Genomic DNA, 9,009 nt, shown 5'->3' on the forward strand with positions numbered 1-9,009 from the left:
TCTCTTCAATCAAGAACATGATGAACACTAAACACAAGTTTCTATCTTCAAGTTCAGATCTAAATCGTATGAAAGAAAAAATGTTTGAAGATTGTTGTTTTAGAGAGAGAAACAACAATCTTCATCATGTTCATCTATAACACCAAGAACACACATACAAGTGTGTGAGAGAGAAGAAGTTTGAAGTATGTTGTTTTAGAGAGAGAACGATGACACACGCACGAGTGTGTGTGTGAGAAGAAGGTTTGAAGATCTTCTTCGTGTTCATCGGACGGTTATAGATCCGGTAAGTGTTCTTGAAATATCATTTCACACTTGATTTTTTGTTGAAATGATTATTAATATGATTTTTTTTGAACGAGTTTTTTTTGGTGGTTGGTGACGCTGGAGTTCGAAACGTCGTCGGAGTCAAGATCTAGTAATGGTTAATGTTCTCTCTCTCTCTCCTCTCCTTTGTCTTCAATCAAGATCTAGTAATGGTTAATGTTCATGTATTTTAAATAAATCGAAAACTTTAGGATGAGATTTTTGAACGGGATTTTTTGTTGGTTTGGTTGCTTGTTTGGGGATTTTGATCTTAACAATAATTGTTTTTTTTGTTGGTTTGGTTGCAGGTTTAGCCTTTTGATCTGAACAGTAAGTGTTTTTTTTTTTTTGTTGGGTTGTTTGATTTACAGAAACAGACCCATAACATGTGTTAAGCACCTGTTAGAATAATATATAACGTGTGTTGATTTACAGAAACATATCCATAAAGATATTCAATTGACAAGCTGGATGGATGCGGGGATATTGAACAAGTCAAATCTTTTGGGAAAGAAGTTTTCATTCGTTTATAACATGTGTTAGTGGTTCATGCTGTAACAGATCCATAAAGAAGTTTTCATGCTGTAACAAGTTTTCGTTCATGCTGTAACAGAACAGCATGATGTAACCAGACATGTGTTCATATATAACATGTGTTAAGCCCCTGATAGAATAATATATAACGTGTGTTATCCTTGTTAATTAAAAAAAACAAGTAATAACTATTTTATTTTTATTGATGTTTAAAAATATCTGATAATGTGGATACCGAGCGTAATACTTGTACAAGTATTACATGTACAAGTTAGTATGTAACGTGTAATATTAAACGAGCCATTTATGGTATCACATGTACCGGTAATTTTTGGAATATACAGATTTTGGAATATATAACATGTGTTAAGACTCTGTTATAATCTTTGTATAACTTTAACTTTAGGACCTTAACATAATATGAAACGGGTCATTTGTTGTGCAGATTTTGGAATATATAACATGTGTTAAAACCAACGGTCTCGGCAATTGGATCTTATTTCCCTTGAATCCATCACCGTCCTAATAAACAAAAAGATAAGATAACCGTTAAGTCGTTAACTCATAAATATTAACACATTCATAGCCAGATGTTCAGACTATAACACGAAATATAACGTGTGTTAACATGTGCATCCAGCAAGATGATGGCATGTAAACGTGCATTATGATTAGCGGATCACGCATGGTAACACATTTATAGGTAGGTTGGGAATAAATTTTTAAAACCCTTGTGTGTATAATTCGATGGTGACACTATGTTGTAAACAGGTGTGTATAATTCTTAAACGGTTTTTTGGATTCGTTATTATTGTTGGGGTTTCCTAATCACTTGTTTTTTGTTACATGTTTTACAAGTGTGTTGTTGAATCCAAAAAATATCAGGTTTGTTTCTCTAAGACCGAAAAATGACTGCCCTTGGTCAGATACTAACATGTGTTAGTGTACATGTAAGGTCAGTCACATTTGTTTTCATTAACATGTGTTACGTTTATGTCAGCGTTTGTTTTCACATTTGTTGTCGTTAACATCCGGAACATATGATATATAACGTTTTTTAACATGTCAGCAAGTGTCAAATATTGCGAACCATATTGGGAATAAATAAATTGAAACCATCAAGTTGTGCACTTTTATATCAAGTGGATGGTATCGTTTAAAACGTAGAGGGTGTACAACATGTGTTAGGCTGTATATGTACTAACATGTCACATTTAATCACATGCATGTTACTCCCGTAATTTGTTGGTTTCTAAAAAACGATGGTATCGTTTAAAACGTTTAAAACGTAGAGGGTTTCTAAACGTAGAGGATGGTATCGTTTAAAACGTAGAGGGTGTACAACTAGTTGGTTTCTAAAAAACGATGTGCCAATGATTAGACTTCAAAAAAAAACCGATCATGTGTTAAGACACATGATAAGTGGAAATATTTTCTTCGAAATTGCTATGTCTAGCAGTATAAAGTGTAACATATATTTTGGTACAAGCTTTAAAAAGAAAATAGAAAAAAGACAAAAAGACAACCATCAGGAATTTCCCTAAACCCAGAAGAATCAAAGGGCAGTTGATTAAATCCAGAACCATGACGAGGCATTTTAGAATACCCGACGTTTAGGGAAGCAACATGTGTATCGCTGAACTACATCGAAAACAACATGAACTAGCGACAAAGTGAAGAGAAAGACATAAACGCGCACAATATCATGACAAAATCTGGGTCGAAGATACTTCATGAACATTTATAAAGCAACCTCAGGAACATTACTTCGTTGAAAGAATCCATTAATCATACAATCTAGAACATTTATCTGGTGATACAATCTGGAACATTTACTTGAATCACTTTAATAAATCGCCTACATGACCATTACTGACTCTAAATGTATCTCCATGCTTGTACAAAACGAAGAGAAACAACACAACAAGACTCTTTCTGGTACAAAAAGAACACATGCTTGTACAAACCTGGAACATTTCCTTCATCTTCGATCTCAATCTCAATCTCACTAATGTTATTTCAGATCAGATGTTGGAGGATGCTCCATGGTTCAACAATGGTGGAACTAGATCTCAATGAAGAAGAATGACTTTATGAAAAATAAAATCTTTATTTAAATGTAAAAAGTAAAGGTATATGATGGGTTGAAAACATGATGGGACATGACAGGACAAATGGAGGAAAATATCTTTGAGAATATATGCAAAATTACACATATACCCTTAAAGAAAAAGTAGGAGTATGTTAATGGCTGACACGTGGCGTAATATGGACCATGCAATGAGTTTTCAAAGTTTTCTAAAAATAAAGGGTTTCTTGTGTAACATTATCCTATATATATATATATATATATATATATATATATATATATATATATATAATTCAGAAATTAAACCCAACAAATAAATTTAAACAACAACTATACGTCATTTTACCCATTAGGAAGCCCATTTCAAATAGAAATCTAAGTGCCATAAAAAAACCACAACAATAACCCGTTACCCATTAGGCAACCCATTGCCGTATTTGTAACATCAACCAAAAATAGATCCTAGAAACCCGAGTCATTTTATAAACCAGATCCAAACCAAAATGAATAAAAAATAAGAATTTTTGTTATTTTTATGTTTTAATATTATACATATTCATTTAATTAATATTGGATTAAAAACATTATTTTTATAATACACTTTCAGTTAGTGAGTCTCGTTAGAATTATAAAAGAAAAGAACTAACCAAGTTAGAATTAATTGTTAAGATACTTAAAGAAGTAGAGGGGCCTAAAGTGAAAATAACCCAAACTTTCCCCCTGCCCCACGCGCCTACACGCGCCCACCCACTCGACCTTTCTCCTGTTTCCCACGTGCCATTCAACCACCCTTCACCTCCACCTGATCGCGAACCAGCCCCGGCTCTGACCCGACCCATTTCGTTTCTCGATTATACACGACAGATTGACTTTCTTTTAGTCTCAAATGAACCAGTTTCATGGAAAATTAAGAGCAATACCATTAAATCGTCTCCTATAACTCTAAATTAATCTAATTAAAAACCAAATTGATATACATTAAAGACTTCAAGAACACAGATCAGTTTTCATCAAATTCGATCACGTTAAGCTATAAACTTTATACCAAACAAATTCTCTAGGCTTTTTACATCATTCCCCATCACAAATTATAGTTCATAGTCCTTCAATCGCATGAATTCTAGTGAAGATCAAAGCTAGGGCTTATAACTTCTCTCTAAGATTTCTCCCTCAATCCTCAACCAATTCAGGTGATTCTTGATTCCATTCTGCTTACTTGTTCATGCTCTACAAAAGCCCCCTATCTATTTTTGTGATGGAGGGCAAACAAATTCGAATTTAGATTATTGTGATTCTAGGGTTCTTGAACTTTGAAATTTGGGGCTTTTTAATCTAGAATTGTGTTTTGATGAAATTGAACATACGAAACTGATGGTTTACATATTTGATTAGGTTTTAGAAATTTGGGGATTTTTAGATATTGTTTAGATTTATTAGATGATTAAACATTATATATTAGCTTAGAAAATTATAGTAAAATACTAATTAATCAAAATATTGTTTCACAAGTTATATGTTTTGATTTTTCCGTGGTTAATTTAGTTGTGGAATTTTTATAAAATTTCACATTTAAATTTGTAAGTGTTCATAATATGGAGATTTTATAATTTATAAAACCATTTCTATCCTTTTATAAATATGACTAATTTTATTGTTACAATAATATAACCATGTTGGATAAAAACAATGTTCCACATAAAATGATTATAGTCATCTAGTTAGCAAAATTAATTAGATGACTAATTATAATTATTTAGATATAGTACTCACAAAAAGTTATGTAATTTTAAGTTATTATTTCTTAAATAATTCCTATAAAAACATATTAATTCAAGTATGGACTTATAAATTTTTCTAATTAATTATTTAGGAATTTGTGTATCTACTTATTAGTTTTGTTGGAAATATAATATTAAAATGCAAGACTAACAAAAAAATATAATCACCTAATTAATTTTATGTTGAAACAATAATTCCAACCAAGCTATATTTATTTATATAACCATTTAAGATATATATATATATATATATATATATATTGTATTAGGAAATTATATATCTAATATTGTTTTACCAAAAATTCCTCAAATTAAAGAACTTGAATCCTTAGTCTCATTATATCGTTCTGTTTATTTAAAATATTGTTATTATTTGTATATTTTAGGGTAATTTTGTTGTTTAGATTATTCATTCTCTCATGCGGTATCTCTTGTGGAATATCTTCACAAATAGTGAGTAAATCATTCCCCTTTTTACTCTAAAAAATTTTGAGGTGTATCAACGAGTCATACAAATTACATATTCATTTTATTCGCTTATCAAGCATGCAAATTCGTTGTGTAGATTATGTGCTATTTGTCACTTGTTTATTTGGTTTATTTGTATTATTCAATTCAATCAAGCAAGCAAGCATATTGTGGATCTAGTGGCTGACCATTTACTCATGGCTATGAGTGGTTAGGTCTCGCCTTCATTCTGTCTCACTCCTTTGGGCTAGAGACTCAAGCACGCATTGGTTTATTTTATTTGTAGTTTATTGTTCATTATTTTTTATATTCAATTAACACATTAATTACATGTGTATTTTCTAAATAAATTATTTCTATTTAACTTAGATTTATTCACTAGTTTTTTGTAGTTGATGCGTGGATTGAAGTCACATATGATTACCTTAGAAGTTAATAATGGAATGTCCTATGTATTTCTTTTTTGGGGAAATGGATTTTATCACCCTAAACTAAGCAAAATTGGCCAATGCCACTCCCAACTTTCAATTTGGCTCCCACCATCCTCTACTTAACATTTAGGTGGCACTGTCACCCCTTCGTTAAATAATCACTAACTGAGTTTCTTTTTTTAATCCTACGTGTCACGGGGATGATGAGGTGGACAGCCTACGTGGACTCACCTATTAAATAACCTCTGTATTATTAATAAAACCCCTAATTCAGTTGCATTTCATCTAAAACCCCAAGTTCACTGCAATGATGGCGATCGAGCCCTAAGACCCTGTTAGTTGATGATTGCAACCAAAATTCAGACAACGCAGAGGTAAGGTTTATGTTAGGGTTGATTGCATTGTGATTTTACACACTGATTTAAATGTTGGATGTATCCATGTTATGCTTTGGTATGGTGGTTCCTTAGACTTTTCTTTTGATCAACCTCAGTATATTGGAGGTGAATCTAAGGTGTTGGTAATGGATTTTGACCATCTCGCATACTTTGAGCTAGTAAAGTATGCCATGGAAACCAACCAGTACAAAGTAGGGATTTTTATATGTACGGGATGGATGTAGATATTGGTGAATTTAAACTGTTTGGGGATGATAAAGATGTTCTGGAACTCGCAATAAAGGTTAAAAGTTGGACTGAACCATTCATGGAAGTGTTCGTTCAACATAGCCCACTAATGTCTGAACATAAGGCCCACTACTGTTCCCAACCCAGTAAACCACATGCCTAGTCCAGTTCCCAGCCCATTAAACCAAAACCCAAGTCTAGTTCCCAACCCATTAAACAACAAGCCCAACCCAAAAAAACTAGTACCCAAGCCCAAAAAAAAGTAATACATGTGAAACTGGGCAGTGCATCTGGTAAAAGTTTTACAACTCCTGAAGTCCCTAGATCTGGATGTACATCGGGTGTGGATGTTGTAGAACCAAGTGTTAAACAGGTTGTGGAAGAACTAGTACTCGTTGCATGGGCATTTGATATAGATAAGGAGACAACTGTTAAAGAGGGGGCTGAGGTAGAACCAATCGTTAAACAAGTTGTAGAGGAAGAAGTCTTTGGTCAAGATAGTGAAGACAGTAATTACAGTCTTGAATCAGTTGGGACATAAGAGTCCAGTTCTGATGATGAGGATGGTATTTCTGATGAGGATGTGGTTCAGGATGAATTGATTTGCTTAGATTCAGAAAGAGAGGATGTTGAATGGAGACAGTCACAAGATGCAATTAAACAAGCTAGCAAGGATGAAGTGGCAGCCACAAAAAAGATACTTGAAGAGTGTCTAAAAACTAATGAAAAAGAAGGAAAATTTGTATGAATCTATTGATGCAGATTGTGCACATGTAGAAGGATACAATAGTTATGAAGAATCCGATGGTGACATTGCCACACCAAGTGATAGTGAAGAAGATGATGTCAGAGGTAAAAAGTTTAAAGAATGTACTCCTAATGTAAGTCCACACACTAACCGGAAGAATTTTGTTTGGAAAGTTGGACAAGGTTTGCTTCAAGGGATTCTTTTAAGGAGGCAGTTAGAAGATATGCTGTGTTTAATGGCAGGAATCTATTCATAGCAAAGAGTGATAGGAAATAAGAAGGTCGTGTAGTAGTCAAGTGTGTAGCAGGGTGTCCTTTCTATCTGTTTTGTTCAATGCACACAGGGAAAGAGTGTTACGTGATTAAAAGTGTGAAAAACAATCACACTTGCCAAAAGAACATGATAAAGAACATGAAACTAACTGCTAAGTTTATAGGTGATGAGTTCCTACCTTTATTTAAGGCCAAACCACACTCGTCTGCTAAGGAAATCATATATGTTGTCAAGTAAAAGTACAAGGTGACTATAACCAAGTGGTTGGCTTATAAGCCTAAGAAATCTGCACATAAGAAGCTTCATGGATCAATGAGAGATCAATATAGTAAGATTGGTTCATATCTAGATGTATTAAGGAAAGCAAATCCAACATCAACTTTCAAGTTAGAAACTGCTCCACCAGGTTTCATTAATCTTAATCCAGAGGCCACATGTGAAGCATTCTTCAGACTGTTTGTATGTTTTGATGGTCTTAAAAAGGGTTTCTAGCTGGATGCAAGAAGGTGTTGTGCTTAGATGGGTGTTTTCTAAAGACCTTCCTTGGAGGAATGTTGTTAACTGCTGTTGGGAGGGATGGTAATGAGCAAATGTATCCCTTGGCATGGGCAGTTGTTGAAGTAGAAAATAATGACAGTTGGGAATGGTTCATGGATGAGCTAATGCATTGTTTAGAAGTAACTGATGGTGGGGCATCATGGACATTCATATCTGACTAGCAAAAGGTTGTTCATTTCTTCTGTCTTCCTAAATCAGTTGTTTAGTTATTCATTACTTATGTTTAATTGGTTTGGCAAGGCCTGTTAAATTCTGTTTCATGTGTGTAGCCCTATGCAGAGCATAGAAATTGTGCAAGGCACATCTATGCAAATTGGCACAAAACATTCAAATATGAGGAGCTGAAGGAGTTGTTCTAGAAAACAGCTAGGGCTTATTGTGAAGCTGACTATCTGCAATCCATTGAAGACATGAAAGCAATCAATCCTGATGTAGAGGCCTTACTGAAGCAGAATCCCAAGTGGTTTAATAGGTGCTATTTGGACACCCACACCAAGTGTAGTATCTGTGGGGCTAAAGGTGTAACACCCCGAAAACGGGTTTGATAATCAAACTCCGTTAATACTGAAAGACGGGTAAAGTACCGTTAGTGGCAAAATTTACCCTTCAAATCGTTATTTTACGGCAAGACTCAAATAGAGCCATTTGACTAACGTTTTACATCCTTCAACTTCTATACTCATCCTAAGTAATTATCTAATTGTAAAACTCGTTTCCAAACAACCTTTAAGGGTTGTTTGTTCAATTTAGCCTACAAGGGCGTTTTGGTCAACATCAGTCCTTCATTTACGACGAATGACTTTTAGTTACTTGTTTAACCCAAACATCGATCTTTTAACTATGATTTTATTTGAAAGGGCACTAGGCCTTCCAAATATAATGACCATCGTCCGTAACATTTGGTTTACCTATTAGGGTAATCAAAAACTTATTCTAGACTTCGTTTAACTCTCATTAGTCTTACATTTAAATGAGAGTTATCTTATTATGCGTACCTAGCTCGGATCATTACATTGACCCATTTAAGTACCTTGCCTCGATATCTACTAAGTAATAGCGATGTAAATATCCACTCAATATTTATTTCTGAAATCAAACAACTCATCAAACCATTAGTCGATATTGTCAAAAAGTGATATTTTCACCTTTTGACCCGTTGGTCTAAATGACCGATGATATTGGCGAGATAAAGCTTATT

At 33.8% G+C, this 9,009-nt stretch overlaps 1 long non-coding RNA gene across 1 annotated transcript; it reads left to right on the forward strand.

The window, feature by feature from the left end:
• The first annotated feature begins 306 nt into the window (after positions 1 to 306).
• Positions 307 to 989, forward strand: LOC110909444. Its single transcript, XR_002575368.2, has 3 exons — positions 307 to 424; positions 615 to 636; positions 742 to 989. It is a non-coding gene; the product is annotated as an uncharacterized LOC110909444 (long non-coding RNA).
• The last annotated feature ends 8,020 nt before the right edge of the window (positions 990 to 9,009 follow it).

Source organism: Helianthus annuus, chromosome 15 (genome assembly GCF_002127325.2).
Source record: "Helianthus annuus cultivar XRQ/B chromosome 15, HanXRQr2.0-SUNRISE, whole genome shotgun sequence".
NCBI lineage: Eukaryota > Viridiplantae > Streptophyta > Magnoliopsida > Asterales > Asteraceae > Helianthus > Helianthus annuus.